At 43.2% G+C, this 14908-nt stretch overlaps 1 long non-coding RNA gene across 2 annotated transcripts in view; it reads right to left on the bottom strand.

Annotated features, from left to right (window-relative positions):
* Nucleotides 1-481: 481 nt before the first annotated feature.
* LOC121283252 overlaps nucleotides 482-14908 on the bottom strand; it is a 31379-nt gene continuing 16952 nt past the window's right edge. For both annotated transcript variants that reach the window (XR_005944219.1, XR_005944218.1), the window contains exons 2-4: nucleotides 6417-6585; nucleotides 6163-6321; nucleotides 482-1052 (exon numbers count right to left, since the gene is read on the bottom strand). This is a non-coding gene — a long non-coding RNA (uncharacterized LOC121283252). The remainder of the gene's footprint in view (nucleotides 1053-6162; nucleotides 6322-6416; nucleotides 6586-14908) is intronic.

Below are 14908 nucleotides of genomic sequence, written 5' to 3' on the forward strand. Positions count from 1 at the left end.
AAAAGAGGGAGAGCAGTTTTCTCCTCTTTCAGGTGCCACAAAAAACCATCCAAAAATGGTCCTTCTCATTTTTGGAGCAGTTTCTTATGATCTGTTACAAGGATTGCTGGTTAGGTTGCTGATCGCCTGGTATAAGTAGATACTACATGCACTGTGTGCAATCGACTCAGTAACTGGAAAGTAGGATCCTGATTTGCATTCATAAGCATCTTCCTGTCTGTTTTGGGTGGGTGAACTGTGTGCCTATATACATGCCTTCATGAAAATTGCATCATGTGCATCTTGGTTGTCAAGGAAAAGGTGGAAATTTCCACCTGATTTTCCATTGCCAACACCTCTTTTGCAGGCAGGAAATGGGGAAATGGGCTGGTGGCAGTTTGATGTCATTCACGCCCGCTGTCGCAAGTCTTGTTATAAAGGTTACAATTAATAAAGCAAGGCACCAATAATGTCTCAGCTTTCACTGTTCAAACCATATACTCAAATTAGCAGCTTCAAGAAAATCCATGTTCGTATTTTTTAAACATATGTATTTCTGCTACAGTAAAGTTAATCAATGTTTCACTGATAATGTTAAATTTGCACTAGTTATGTCACTGAAGATAAAATCAACATATATCTCAAAACACATTTATTCAATCAATCTGCTAACATAACCATTATGCTCTCTACCTTTTGGCAGCTGCTGTTGTTCAGTTGATACCATTCCATCCAGGTCTTGCCACATACAAAGCCACATGAACCTTTCCCTGCTTGAAACAATTGCACCCTTTCCTAGGATATTGATCTTCAACCTTTTGGCACATATGGCATTATATTACAATGTCATTGCCCTACTAGTTGTTCAGGGTTTGTTACGCAATCCTTCTATCAGATATCCAAAGTCTTTTCTGTCTAAAAGTTTTGTCGCTGTGTTTTTCAAGATCCAGTTCTCATGTAATCAAAGCCAACCCCTGTGGAAACTAGATGTTACCCTCATACAAGTTCCTTTTCATGTCTTTAGTGCGTCTCTTTTCCTCCAAAGCAGTTTCCACACTTCAGTAGCTTTAGTGCTGTAAAATGAATAACAGGAAGAATTTTAAATAAAAAAAAGCATTTAAAAATTTTACACTTGCTCCGCTCATCCCTTCCTTTTCATGCATTCTTCTATCAGAGCCCTAAATTACCTCAACAACAGCAACTCGCACTTATATAGCACCTTTAATGTAGTGAATTGTCCCAAGGCACTTCAAAGGAATGTAATCAGACACAAATTAGCTCAGAGACATTGGAGGGTACATTAGGGCAGATGACCAACAGTTTAGTCAAAGATGTAGGCTTTAAGGATTGCCTAAAAGGAGGAGAGAAAGATGTAAGAGATTAGGAAAGGAATTCCAGATCTTACATTCTAGACAGCCAAAGGCATAGCCACCAATGGTGTGATGACAAAAGTAGGAAATGTACAAGAGATCCTCACTTTTCTTAATACAATGGAGATATAATGCTTCCAAGGACTCAGTACAAGAGCACAAATGAGAAATCAGTTTCTGCCCTATTTTCAAGCTGTTGATTTTTTTGTTTGTGTTGGGGGTGGGGCAGGGGTACATCCTTCTCTTCTGGGATAGAAAGTAAGCTGGGTGGAAAACAACGGCATGATGCCACACACTCTAATTCCTGTCATTTTTACCCCCAGTGCACTAAGTGTAACTTACAATTAGATAAATGAGGCAGAAAGGTTTTCTAGGATCTGCTGATTTTGGGAGAGCTGTTACACTTGAAGTTGCTCCCTGCCTGGCAAACTTCACCTGTGCCTCAGATTTACCTGCATATTTTTGGAAACTTGTCTTTCTCTTAGAGAGTTACTGATATAGACTTTAAACTGCAAGATTCTTTAGTCAGCCCAAATGTATTAGCCCCAACCATAGCAAAGGATATTGGGTACTCCGAGTTTCCCTATGGGGATTACCCTCTGGATGTAATATTGATGAAAGAGAAAAGGGAGGCCAGAAGAGAGTGAAGAAAAATGCAGTAGCATCACAGAAGGATGGGGCATCCAAAGTTGAACATGGTAGCATAGTAGTATTGTCACTGGACTAGTATTCCAGGGACCCAGGGTGATGCTCTGGAGTTGAATCCCACTACGGCAGATGGTGAAATTTGAATTCCATAAAAATCTGGAATTAAGAGTCTGATGAAACATTGTCGTAAAAACTTATCTGGTTCACTAGTGCCCTTTAGGGAAGGATATCTGCCTTCCTTAACTGGTCTGGTCTACATGTGACTCCAGATCCACAGCAATGTGGTTGACTCTTAACTGCCCTCAATTAAGGATGGGCAATAAATTCTGGCCTAGCCAGCGACATCCGTACACCCATCCTATGAACAAATAATTTTAAGTGAACCCCACCCCACCCCTGAAGAATCTCTATTCCTACAAGATCTTATCATGGCATCAGTGAGGAGCTTTGCAGACAATTGGATTACCTGAACTAACCTCTGCAGCTCAGACAATGATTATCAAAGTAAGAACATTTTTCAATTTTTATGCCATTAGCTCATTCCTGGCTGCAATGAGGGATTTCTTAGATATCACACAAAATGATCCTCAGTTTTGGATTCACCATTAGGAGAGCTGGGGAATTAATATATTTTGCTATGTCTGATAGGCAGTAGAATGTAAAGGATATTCGATTTTACAATGTTGCAGGTTCAGGGGAATAGATGAGACCCATATTGCACTTATTGAACTTTAAGAGTAGAAGAGATATTTAATGCTCAAACTGTTTGAGATCAGCGATGAATTCCTTGTGTCAGTGTCAAACTTACAGGTAATTGTACAGATGATTTTTTTTGATTTCAGCCTCCCAGCTCCGTCTAGGACAAACAAGTGTCAGAGGGATTCTGAGTGACAAAGTTTACCCCTTGTGCTAGAGATCAGGATCTCACTTCGAGTGCCATCCTGAACAGTTGGAGGTTGGTGGAATGAGACACACTCATTAACCAGAGTAGTCACCATTTGAGCAGGTTGAGCAACCTCCCAAGCAAGTTAATTTATTGTACACTGCAAGTGGAAATGGAATTACTGCAGCAAGCAGGGATAGTTACTGTGGAGGTTGTATTCCCAGAACTAGTATCATGTGGTTCCTGACTGTGAGGAGTTTATTTTGACAGCTACCAGAGAAATAAGTAGGTAGATTAGAAGTAAGATATTTCCCTTGGTTTAAAGCAGCTCCCTGACTACATTCCAGCCATAATGTCTCCTTCTTCTTCATGTCATCTCCAAGCTTTCTATGAGAAAGCATTTGCTTTTTTGCTCACAAACAACAACTTATATTTATCTAGCATCTTTAACATTCCAAGGTTCTTCATAGGAATATTACGAAACAAAATATAACACTGAGCCACTTAAGGAGAATTAGGTCACATGACCAAAAGCTTGGTCAAAGAGGTAGGGTTTAGGGAACGCCTTAAAGGAGGAAAGCAAGGTAGAGAGGCAGAGAAGGATGTAGGAAAGGTATTCCTGAGCTTGGAGCCTAGGCAACTGAAGGTGGGGGGGGAGGGGGGGGGGGGTGGGCACAAACAGTGGAGCAACTAAAAGGTGAAATTAGGTAGTCTTAGTGATGGCATGAATATGGGGTTGGAAGCTCATCTCAGGATTGAATATGACACTCAGGTTGTGAACGGACTGGCTTAATCTCAAACTGTGGCCAGGATAGCTAGAAAACGGAGTTTGGAGCAGAGACCAAAAGCAACAACTTCAATTTTCCCAACATTTAATTGGAGGAAATTTCTGCTCATCTAGTACTGATGTTGGATAAGCAGAATACAACTTCACTTCAATCAGACCTATGAGACCTAATGAGCTTATAAACAACATAGTGGGTCAAAGTTTCGTGTCAAAATCTGGCAATTCCCTTCCCAACAGCACTGTGGGTGCACCTAAGCAAGATGCACTGCTGTGGTCCACTGTAAAAATTGTAAAAATGTAGAGCTTTCTCAAGTCTATTTCTCAGAGCTTTAAGAGAGCAGCTTGTCCTAGGAAGAGGCACTGACCTATTCTAAATCATTGTCATGAGGGTAGGGGAGAGGAAGGAGGAATGATTGCAGACTGCAATGAAGTTGCCACATACTTCTGGCAAGAGGAGAATGCTTCCCTGATGTTGTCGCACATTAAACCAGTGGACTTAAACAATGGACTGAAGCAGTCCGTGTCCAAATGCAGCAAGACCTTAACGATATTCAAGCTTGGGCTGACAAGTGACAAGTAACATTCCTGCCACACAAGTGACAGGCAATGACCATCCCCAACAAGAGAGAATCTAACCATTGCCCCTTGATGTTCAATGGCATTACCATCACTGGAATCCCCCACTATCAACATCCTGGGGGGCCTACCATTTACCAGAAACTGAACTGGACTAGCCGTATAAATACTGTGGCTACAAGAGCCAGTCAGAGGCTAGGAATCCAGTGGCGAGTAACTCACCTCCTGGCTCCCCAAAGCCTGTCCAGCATCTACAAGACACAAGTCAGGAGTGTGATGGAATACTTCCTACTTACCTGGATAAGTGCAGCTCCCACAACACTCAAGAAGCTTGACACCATCCAGCCCGCTTGATTAGCACTGCATCCACAAACATTCACTCCCTCCACCACTGACGCACAGTAGCAGCAGTGTCGACCATCTACAAGATGCACTGCAGGAATTTACCAAGGCTCCTTCGACAGCATCTTCCAAACCCACGATCACTACCATCTAGAAGGACAAGGCCAGCAGATAGGTGGGAGCACCACCGCCTGGAAGTTTCCATCCAAGTAACTCACCATCCTGACTTGGAAATGTATCACCATTCCTTCACTGCCACTGGGTCAAAATCTTGGAACTCTCTTTGCAACAGCATTGTGGGTGTATCTATACCACATGGACAGTAGCAGTTCAAGAAGGCAGCTCACCACCACCTCCTCAAGGTCAACTAGGGATGGGCAGTAAATGCTGGCCCAGCCCGTGAACCCCACATCCCGTAAAATGAATTTTTAAAAATTCCACTAAGACTCTTGTCATTGTTGCATTCACTAGGAGCAGGACTTCAGTATCAAGCCATAAACATGATGTTTCATTGAAAACCCTTCTTTTCAGAGCAGCACTAATGACATCAGAATCTACTAGCTCCTTAGCCAAATGTATCTATCTCAGAACCTCTGCTTGGATATGGTAATGCCTCCCCCATTCCTCAATCCTGTGGACCCCTATGCTCTGTGAAATCCTCAATGCTAATTCTCACCCTTATTAACTTGATAGAGTCATAGAGTCATAGAGGTCTACAGCACAGAAGAAGGTCTTTCAGCCCATTGAGTCTGCGCCAGTCAAACAAGTACCTAACTATTCTAATCCCATTTTCCACCAATAGGCCCAAAGCCTTGTATGTCATGGCATCGCAAGTACACATCTAAATACTTCTTAAATGTTATGAGGGTTTTTGCCTCTACCACCCTTTCAGGCAGTGAGTTCCAGTTTCCCACCACCCTCTGGGTGAAAAGATTCTTCTTCACATCCCCTCTAAACCTCCTGCCCCTTACCTTAAATCTATGCCCCCTGGTTACTGATCCCTCCACCAAGGGGAAAAGTTCCTTCCTGTCTACCCGATCCATGCCCCACATAATCTTATACACCTCAATCATGTCCCCCCTCAATCTCCTGTGCTCCAGGGAAAATAACCCCAGTCGATCCAATCTCACCTCATAACGAAAACTCTCCAGCCCAAGCAACATCCTGGTAAATCTCCTCTTCACTCTCTCTAGTGCAATCACATCCTTCCTATAATGTGGATTCCAGAACTGCATGCAATACCCTAGCTGTGGCCCAACCAGCGTTTCATACAGTTCCAGCATAACCTCCCTGCTTTTATATTCTATGCCTCGGCTAATAATTGATCTCCTTGGGCAAAGTCCTGAGCCAGAAAATGAATCATGTAATGGTCAGCTATGTCTAGAGATAGACAGTTCAGCCTCTTCCTTGTTGTCATTCTCCTCCCCTTACTCATTTAGATCCCTTAACATTGACTGATCAACAGAGGAACCAGAAATGAGCTAAGATAGTCCATGCGACACCCAAACAAAATGAGTTAGCTCTAGGCCTTCCTGGGCTGTGATCGTTTAAATATGGCAGATTAAGCACCCACTCACCTGTAGCTGACACAGGCCCAATGACTTTACCATTGACAGCCAAGGTGGAATAACTCTCTAGTAGTTCTTTTTGGTTTTGCATTGTAGTGAATCAGCTGCCACGCATTCAGATCCAGCTGCCGAGGGCCTGCCTCTCCGGGGCACTGTATGGTATTTTAACTGGAACACGATTAACAGCATTAACTGAAAACAAGCATTCTTTTTTTTATTGAATCTGGGGAAATAGGCATCAACTGAAAGGCAATATTTCTTACCTATTGTTAGTTGTCTTGAGAAAGTAATGTTGGGCATCCTCCAAAGAATCTAAAGGATATCTCTCGACTGCTAAAGGACATCTGAGGGTCAGGGCTCCTGAGGAATGGCAGTCACAGGTTTACGCTGGAATGGAGCTGCACATTTCTCACCTGACCTCCTGACTCCAGCCTGGTGCAAAAAGTGCAAAGAAGGAGGTTCCAGAGGCTTTCTGTGTTGTATTGCAGCATCGAGGGTAGTGAAGCCATGCCCCATTTTTACAGCACCGACTGCTGTAAAGCAGGTAATTTTGAAGGTCCCAGCAACTTTGAGGAGTCAGGGAGAAGGCAAGTGTGTGGTGAAAGTGGGTAGGATGGGGGATGGGAGGTTGGATGGGTCAAGGGGGAAGGATGGGTCTGGCAGTCTCAAGAGGTAGTTTGGAGGTGGAGGGATAGGGCAATATCGGGGGGGGGGGAGGGTGAAAGGGTGTTTGGGAGGGTAGTCAGGGGGTGGTGAGGTAGTTGGGGGGTGGGGGTATTTGGAGGGTCAGGAGGGTAGTTTAGGGGTAGTCAGTAGGGTGGGGGGTTAGTCAGGAGGATAGTTGGTGGGTCGGGGTGTAGTCAGGGGGTTAGGAGGGTGGCAGGGTAGTTGGAGAGTAGTTGATGTGGGGGTGTACTTGAGGAGTTGCGAGGATAGTCAGTGGTGGGGGCAGTTGGGGGTACGGTGGGTAGGGTAGTTTGTTGGTCGGTGTGTGGTCAGGGGAGTTGTAGGGGGTCAGGGGTTACCCAGGAGTTAGAAATGGCTTTAATTCTTCTAACTTTTCCTGGGTAACTATTCTGGTAAGAGATTCGGAACCATCCGAAGTCTCCAATTTAAATCAGAGTATCGGATGATTCCCACTGCAGGGTAATTGCCCAATGGAAGTTTGAAATTCCTGGGCAATTCATGTGCAGTCCCGACAGGACTTCCAGGAAGCCTCAGTGCATCTTCTGGGGCACCTCTGGAGTACAACCATCCCCCCTCCCCCACCCCTGGAGATGTGGCTTTCTACAGGGAGGACAAACGCCATAAGGTCCTGTAACATAACAGGTAAGAGGTGTAAGAGGCTGAATACATGAAAAATTCGTGAGGGGAATTCAGTATATAGTTTGGAAGACCGACACAGTGCACTATGCATAATGACTTGCCATTCCATTTAAGAAGTGCTTGTGATTAGCGATGTCAAAGTGCAAAAGGAAAAGTCATTGAATTTGGTCTGTTGTCCTGGGCATGGCTGGTGGCACTCACTGCCATTGCTACCTTGATCCGCATGGCTCTTTAGCAGATTTCTCTGATACAACTATGAAATTCTTCACACTATATTCTCATTTGTACTATGAGGACCTTGGTATGAATTTCTGCATTAAAAAAAAATTTGCACTTTGTAATTAAACCCTCTCCATGTCAGGATTTGGGCTGGCTCTACTGCTCCATGAGTTGATGAGCATGCCCACAAGTGTTCCAGCTCCTGAAAACTCTGCTACCTGTTCTGAAAAGAGTTTTGAAGAAGCACAGTGCTGTCAACATGCTGAGAAAAGCTGGAAGGGAAAAGACACATCTGAGGTGGCTGTAGGTTTATAAGTTTTGCAGTTACAAGTTACCTTCTCCTTCTATCTTCTCCTCCCACCCGTGGACCAGGCAATTCTCCCATCATGCACAGGAGTTGCATTTTTGGCCTCGAAATGATTGTGATAGTGAACTGATGCTGGGAAGTCCAGCAGAGTTGGTAGTGAACATTACCAGTGGACAGGAGTATGGCTCTGTTGACGTTTGTGCTTCTGAAACAGTCCAGAAGAAATTTGGAGCCCTTATAAATTTTAAATTTCACTTTGTCTTATTTCTTCTTAACAACAGTTAATGTTGTGCTTCACATTTTTTGAAATATATGTTATTGTTAAATATTAAATCTATCTAGTATTCCATATTTTAAAAACTGTGTTTTGATTAATAAAACGCAAGTTTCAAAGGCAATTTTTTTCTCAGCCAACTGAGTACAGGAACATTAAAGTTTTTTCTGGCTATTCTCCTGTATCTTTTATGGTTGATATTGTATTTCAAATGATTGATGAGATAAGTTTCCAATGAATTGGATATGCTGTAATAAATTATTTAATTAAGAACAATCCTATCTTAGGTTTACAGAGATGACATAGGATTATTTGGAGTGGTAACCACAATCATAGGGTACAAACAACCAAACTAACACCACCATTAAAACTGTGAATGACAGACAGGCATGGAATGAATTGAATACACTGCCACTTCAGGATGCCTATCTCAGAACTTGGCGCAGTCGTGTTAGCAGGGTTCAATAGATGAAGGGATCGAGTATTAAGACTCTCGGCAGGGGAATATAAGCACCACAGGTCTGAAGAATTTGGAAAGGGAAATAAGAAGGAAAGGGCAAATCATGTGGCCTGTATTTGACCTAGGATTCCTGAAAGGTTCTGTAAAACTGCAGGAGGCAAGGACCCTTACCATTGTCAAATTACAATTATCTGTACAGGATGGCAGGATGATCAAGAACTCTGCTCTCCGCATTGGTTTGGGAGTCTGTTATCTATTCTGATTTCACCCAGATAGAATAAAGCCTTGTAATCAGTGTAAATGAACAGTTCTGTACAAGCTAGTTTCAGACAAATAACCCAATGTATTAATTAAGTAGTCAGCCTGCAGACGGAATGTGGTTCAGCATGTTAACAACTCACATTTATATTTCATGCCTCACCATCAGCTCAAGTCACTTCACAAATGACCAGAGAACATTGAGCAGCTAGGAAGAAATAAAGTTTTGAGGTGAGACTGAAGGGTAGATTTTGAGTATGTTTATGAAAGTGAAGCATGAAATGTCAAAGTAATGAGGAAAGGGTGAGTGAGGATGATAGTAGAGGAGGTTGGGAGGTTTTAGGAGTGGAGAATTGAACTGGTTAATTAGAAAGAAATGTTTACACTGGCTGGAGAAGCTGCTGATGGAAGGTGGTGAGGGTCCATATTGGAACTTGAAAATGAAAACAAGGGCCTAGAAAATTGATTGTGTACTGCCTGTTCTCCAGACAAAAAAAAAGTGTTGTAGGATCCAATATGTAATGTGTGTGCATTCATTCAACAATGGAAGTGCAGAATACTGTTGGAATTCAGGGGTGTTAGAGACATTTAACCCTTTAACTCTTCAGTCTCAAGTTCTGAAATTATTTGAACTGATACCTTTGTTGCTGACAGTGGTTGTTATATTCAGTATAAGTAAGACTTGACATTTGCTAATGTCTGAACAATAGTATCAAAGTGAAACGGTGGGCAGAATTTTGCCCTTGGTGGGCGGGCGGGCCCAACCGGCTGATCGCTGCCACCAAAGTGGGCTCCACCGCCATTTTATGTGGGCGGCCAATTAAGGCCCACCTAGCGGGCTGCCCAACGGGAAGCATTATGCACTTCCTGTGTAGTGGGGGGAGGGATTCCCCAACTGTCAAAGTGCGCTCTTTCGCATATGTGCACGAAAGAGTACACATCTCCCTGAGAATAAGTGCTGTCTCAGGGAGATCACTGACAGCGTTTTAAATATCAAAAATAGGAAAATCAAAAAATTATTAACATGTCCCCCTCATGTGACAATGTCACATGAGATGGGACATGTTAATAAATATGACTTAAACTTTAATAAACTTTTTAAAGACAGACATGAAACCTCATCCCACCAGTGTTTTTTCAGAAGCTCTTGGCCTGCCCGCTAACCTTAAGGTTGGACGAGCAGAGCCTTTAATTGTCTTAATTAACCTGTCAATGGCCTCAATTGGCCATTGACAGGTTGGCGGGCGGACAGCTGATTTCGCTGTCCGCTCGCCTTCCTGAATATTTAAATGGGGCGGGATGATGTCGGGGGTTCCGCCCGATGTCATCCCGCATCATTTTCATGTTGGTGACCGTGCCCCACCCCCAACTCGCCGATGGAAAACTTCTGGCCAGTATTACCATTACACCCTAGGTAGAAGCACAATCTCCATGTAAGTATCTCTGGCCATGCCCAGGCATCATTGCATCAGTCAATATGACAAGTAACACCTCTACATTCTCTGTGCGCAAAGCACCCTTATTTTACTTTCTTTACACTGCAAATCCTATGGACCAATTTAATCCAATCATTACCTTGCTATTATTTGAATAGCCCAATTACAAAAGATGTCATGTATCCATTTGCCTGCCTGAGCCAGGTCAGATGGATCTCTGACTTCCTAAGCTCAGACTTCTGTCAGCTTGTAAGCGTTCCAAGGCAAAACTTGACTAAAGAGAACATGGTAGTCTTGGCACCCAGATAGCTTGCCTAAGATTCAAGGCACTAATGTTTTCACTGTCCTCTTTTGGGTTGCAGTAATTATGCTAAGGTATTTATCTTTTAGTTCTCATGTAGCATGTGGCAGCAAATTACCCTGTATGACAGAGAAACTCAAATGCTGCAGGTCTCCTTGCTTCACAAATTGCCTAATTTTCGATAACTATAAATAGTAATACAAAATCAAAGCACTATCTTAAAAAATATGACCATATTATATAGGAGCTTTGGAGTAGAGCATTTAGTACTTTCAGCCTGCTCCAGAATTCAGTTAGATCATGGCTGACCTGTATCTTAACACCATGGCCTACGGATTTGCAGGCAGGGAGGGACCCTGTAAAATTTCCCAGGTGGCCTTCCCACCACCCTCCTGTCTGCCCCTACCTGCAATTTTACATGGGGTGGTCAAGACTTAGGGCATCCAACCTGCCCTTTCCCCAGTTGAGGCTCTTAAGTGACAATTATTAACCACTTAAGGGCCGTTTACCATCTGGTCTCAATTTTGAGGTTGGTGGGAGTGTTCAGGGTTGGGTGGCGGGGGACTGGCGGTGATGGTGGTTGGGGTGGTAAGCCTGGCAGGTCAGCCTGCTTGGGCCTCGGGCTGTAAGTGGAGTGAGGGGTGGGATGTGGGGGAGAGGTACCTCCCTCAAGGGTCTCCATTCAACATTTGGCATTCCCCCCCTCACCAGGTCTGTTCTCCATGGGTGCTCCATCCCACCTGGCCTCTCTATCAAGATCCCTACCCTGCTGTCCCCCATGCCCCCACTGGGCCTTGCATCACCTTTCCTCGTGCCATGAGACCCCCTCACTTACCTGGTCCTGGACTCTGGGACTTTGACTCTGAGGGCTGCTTGTAGTTCCAGTCCTGCTGCCACTGGCACTACAATGCTGTCAGCCAATCAGATTGACTAGCAACTCTCTGAGGCGGGACTTCTGCCTGAGTTAGAGGTGGTGGGGGTTACAAAGTCCTGTTTCCAACTAATTAACCCTCATTGGAGCATTAAATTGCCGATGGGGCTGCCATAATCAATGGGGATATTGATGAGGTGGGAAACAGTGACATTCAAAAAAATCCTGCCCCAATTACCGGCCCTGGTTCCATAATCCTTAATACTCTCGCTTAACAAAAATCAACCAATCCCAATTTTGAAATTTTCTGTTGACCTATCCGAGCCTCAAAAGCTTTTAGAGGAAGATTTCTAGATTTATCCTTTGCCTTAAGAAGCACTTTCTGACATCACTCCTGAATGGCTTAGCTTTAATTTTAAGCTTATAGCCCTTGTAATGAACTCTCCCTCTAGAGGAAATAGTTTCTCTTTATCTAGCCTATCAATTCCTTTAATCTCTTCAACATCTCAATTAGATTATCACTGAATCTTCTATACTTGAGGGAGCATAAACCTAGTCTGTGCAACCTATCCACGTAAGTTAACCCTTATATGACTTTAAAATAATTCAATTAAATGTGCCCGTTCAGTAATGCCCCACCTTGTAACACTGCTTTACTAAAGACCATACATGGTCATGAGATCCCCATGTACAACATTATGGGAAATTGCTGAATGTTACATATGTTTTTATTGTGCTTCTCTACCAGTCTAGCGGCAATGTAAGTTAATTAATCTCGAGATTTTCTTTAGTCTCTTCTCCCTGACAACCTGACCTGCTATGCTCTTAGACTTTAATGCTCATTATCTAAAGACTGGTGATCCCAAAGCATCCCATAAATGAATACATTTGTTGTTCTCTAATGATTGATGCAGTTTCAATTTAATGTTTTAACATATAATTTTCAAACAGTGCTGCTTTCCAAAAAATAGTAAAGGGATTGAAGCATGAAAGAAACTCAAAAATCCTAAAGTCTCACTCCTGGGAGTGCATATTTGACAGTGTTGCCCACAGTTTGCTGATCATTAATTTTAATGATTGGACAATTATGGGTTGCACACCTGAATTTTCAATGCAAGATCATGACAGACAGACCTGAAAATAATCCATCTGGTATGGTCATACCTCTCCTATTGGTTTAGATAACTGTACTGCACATAGTACTGAGTTAGGTCACACTTCCAATCAACACTTTGTGCTAAGTTAGTTGATTCTTCCCAGGGCAGTAGTATCAATGCTATAATAAGACTCAGTTCCCCTGAGCTACAGATGACAAAAATCTGCAGGTGTTGCTGCCCTTGATTAGTATTGAGTAATTCCTGCTGGAACTCTGCTTGTGTCAGTCGAGAATAGGATCAGGATCAGCTTGGTACCCCCAACCCCACCATCCCCCATGGTAAAATAACTTGCCTACATTTATTAGCAAGTTACCTGCATGAAGAAGGCTGAAGGTTGATGGCACCTGTCAGACTGTACTTAGCATAAACCAGCACTTTCAGTTCAAGAGGGCAGAAAAGACAAAGTGCAGGAATAAATAGGCCATTGTCAACAGAACAAAAAATGGTTATCTGATCTAACTGGAAAAGATACTAAACTATCCACTTCATGTGATCAACTAAATATATACCCGTGTTCCAGGAATAGGGGATTTTCAAATAATTGAATTATTCTGTAACGTGACCTGGAATCAGGTCATCTGCTTGTTCTCTTGCCAAGCCATGATACGCATAGATTTAGAGGAAAGTGGGGAATTTAAGTGCTTCAGAGTGTTATTTTCTATTCCCTGTGTGATATAACATACCCATGTATTTATTGGAGAAGTAGTGCAATGTGAAATCGGTGAGAATTCCAAGCCTCGTTCTAAAGTTTTTCTGTAAGGCAAAACTGAGGTCATAAGTGTACACTAGGGGTCACTCTTGCTACCTTGAAGTGAAGTTTTAAGAGCTGGAAACGTAAATTATATTAATTAGTGGAATCAGCTGAAGTCAGCTGAATCAATAGGTTAATTAGGGTAGGCAAAATCAGCTTTCCTGAGGTTATTGCACAAGAGCCCTGTTTTCAGATCCTGGCAAATTTGGGTGTGTGCTAGGTATCAAACACATGCCACTAATATCAGCAGTGTAGGGCTGGGGAAAGGGGGCATGCTCTTGTCCATTTCTCAGAAAAGTTGGCCAACCAGCTTTTCTTGAAGAGTGCTGCTCGCCTTTAAAAGGGGATTCAAGGAAGGGTACAGCTGAATGAAGCTGGAGGTGCAGGAGATATCTTCATACATGTGTAAGGACGGCCATGGAACAGACTCCTGCTCCCATGAATGGTGACTTTGGGCAGATGTGTCACCCACTGGCATTTGAAAGTTGCAAGTGGGTCCTACAAATGGAATGGACAACTGATTTGTATATTACATGAAACAGGCTGACTTGTCATCCATTTCCATAAATGGACCCAAAATGTTGGTGGATGGATTAGGAGTAGGAACAATGCAGTTAATTGATACTGCATTGTCCAGAACACTATTAGCCTACTCCTAGCTAGATGAGGTCAAGAAAGTCAATCCCACTGGGTTAAATTCTATGACTACCCATGGTCAGGAAAATGTGTCGGTGCACCTGTAAATTAGGGCACCTTGCCATTGGCGGTGTGCCTGCTGCCAGCCTGCCCAACCCTGCACCATCACAATTTTACAGGTGGCAGGAAAGGCAAGTATTTAAAAAGGCAAATTGTACGTTGGCCTTTATTACAAGTAAATTTGAGTACAGGAGTAAAGATGACTTACTGCAATTATATAGGACCTTGGTGAGACCGCACCTGGAGTATTGTGAGCAGTTTGGTCTCCTTACTCAGGAAGGATACACTTGCCATTGAGGGAGTGCAATGACTGTTCACTTAATTAATTCCTGGGATGGAGGGATTGATCTATGAGAAACAATTGAATAAACTAGGCCTTTATTTTCTTGAGTTTAGAAGAATGAGAGGTCATCTCATTCAAACATACAAAATTCTTACAGGGCTCGAAGGGCTAGATGCAGGAAGGATGTTTCCCTTGGCTGGGGGGTCTAGAACCAGGGGCCACAGCCTTAGAATAAGGGGTAGGCCATTTAGGGCTAAGATGAGGAGGAAGTTCTTCACTCAGAGGGTGGTAAATCTTTGGAATTCTCTGCCCCAGAGGGCAGTGGAGTCTCAGGCATTGAATGTGTACATGACTGGGATTGATAGATTTCTACATATTAAAAACAGCAAGGGATATGGGGATAGTGCAGGAAAATG

This window comes from Carcharodon carcharias, chromosome 1, assembly GCF_017639515.1.
Source record: "Carcharodon carcharias isolate sCarCar2 chromosome 1, sCarCar2.pri, whole genome shotgun sequence".
In the NCBI taxonomy this organism is placed as follows: domain Eukaryota; kingdom Metazoa; phylum Chordata; class Chondrichthyes; order Lamniformes; family Lamnidae; genus Carcharodon; species Carcharodon carcharias.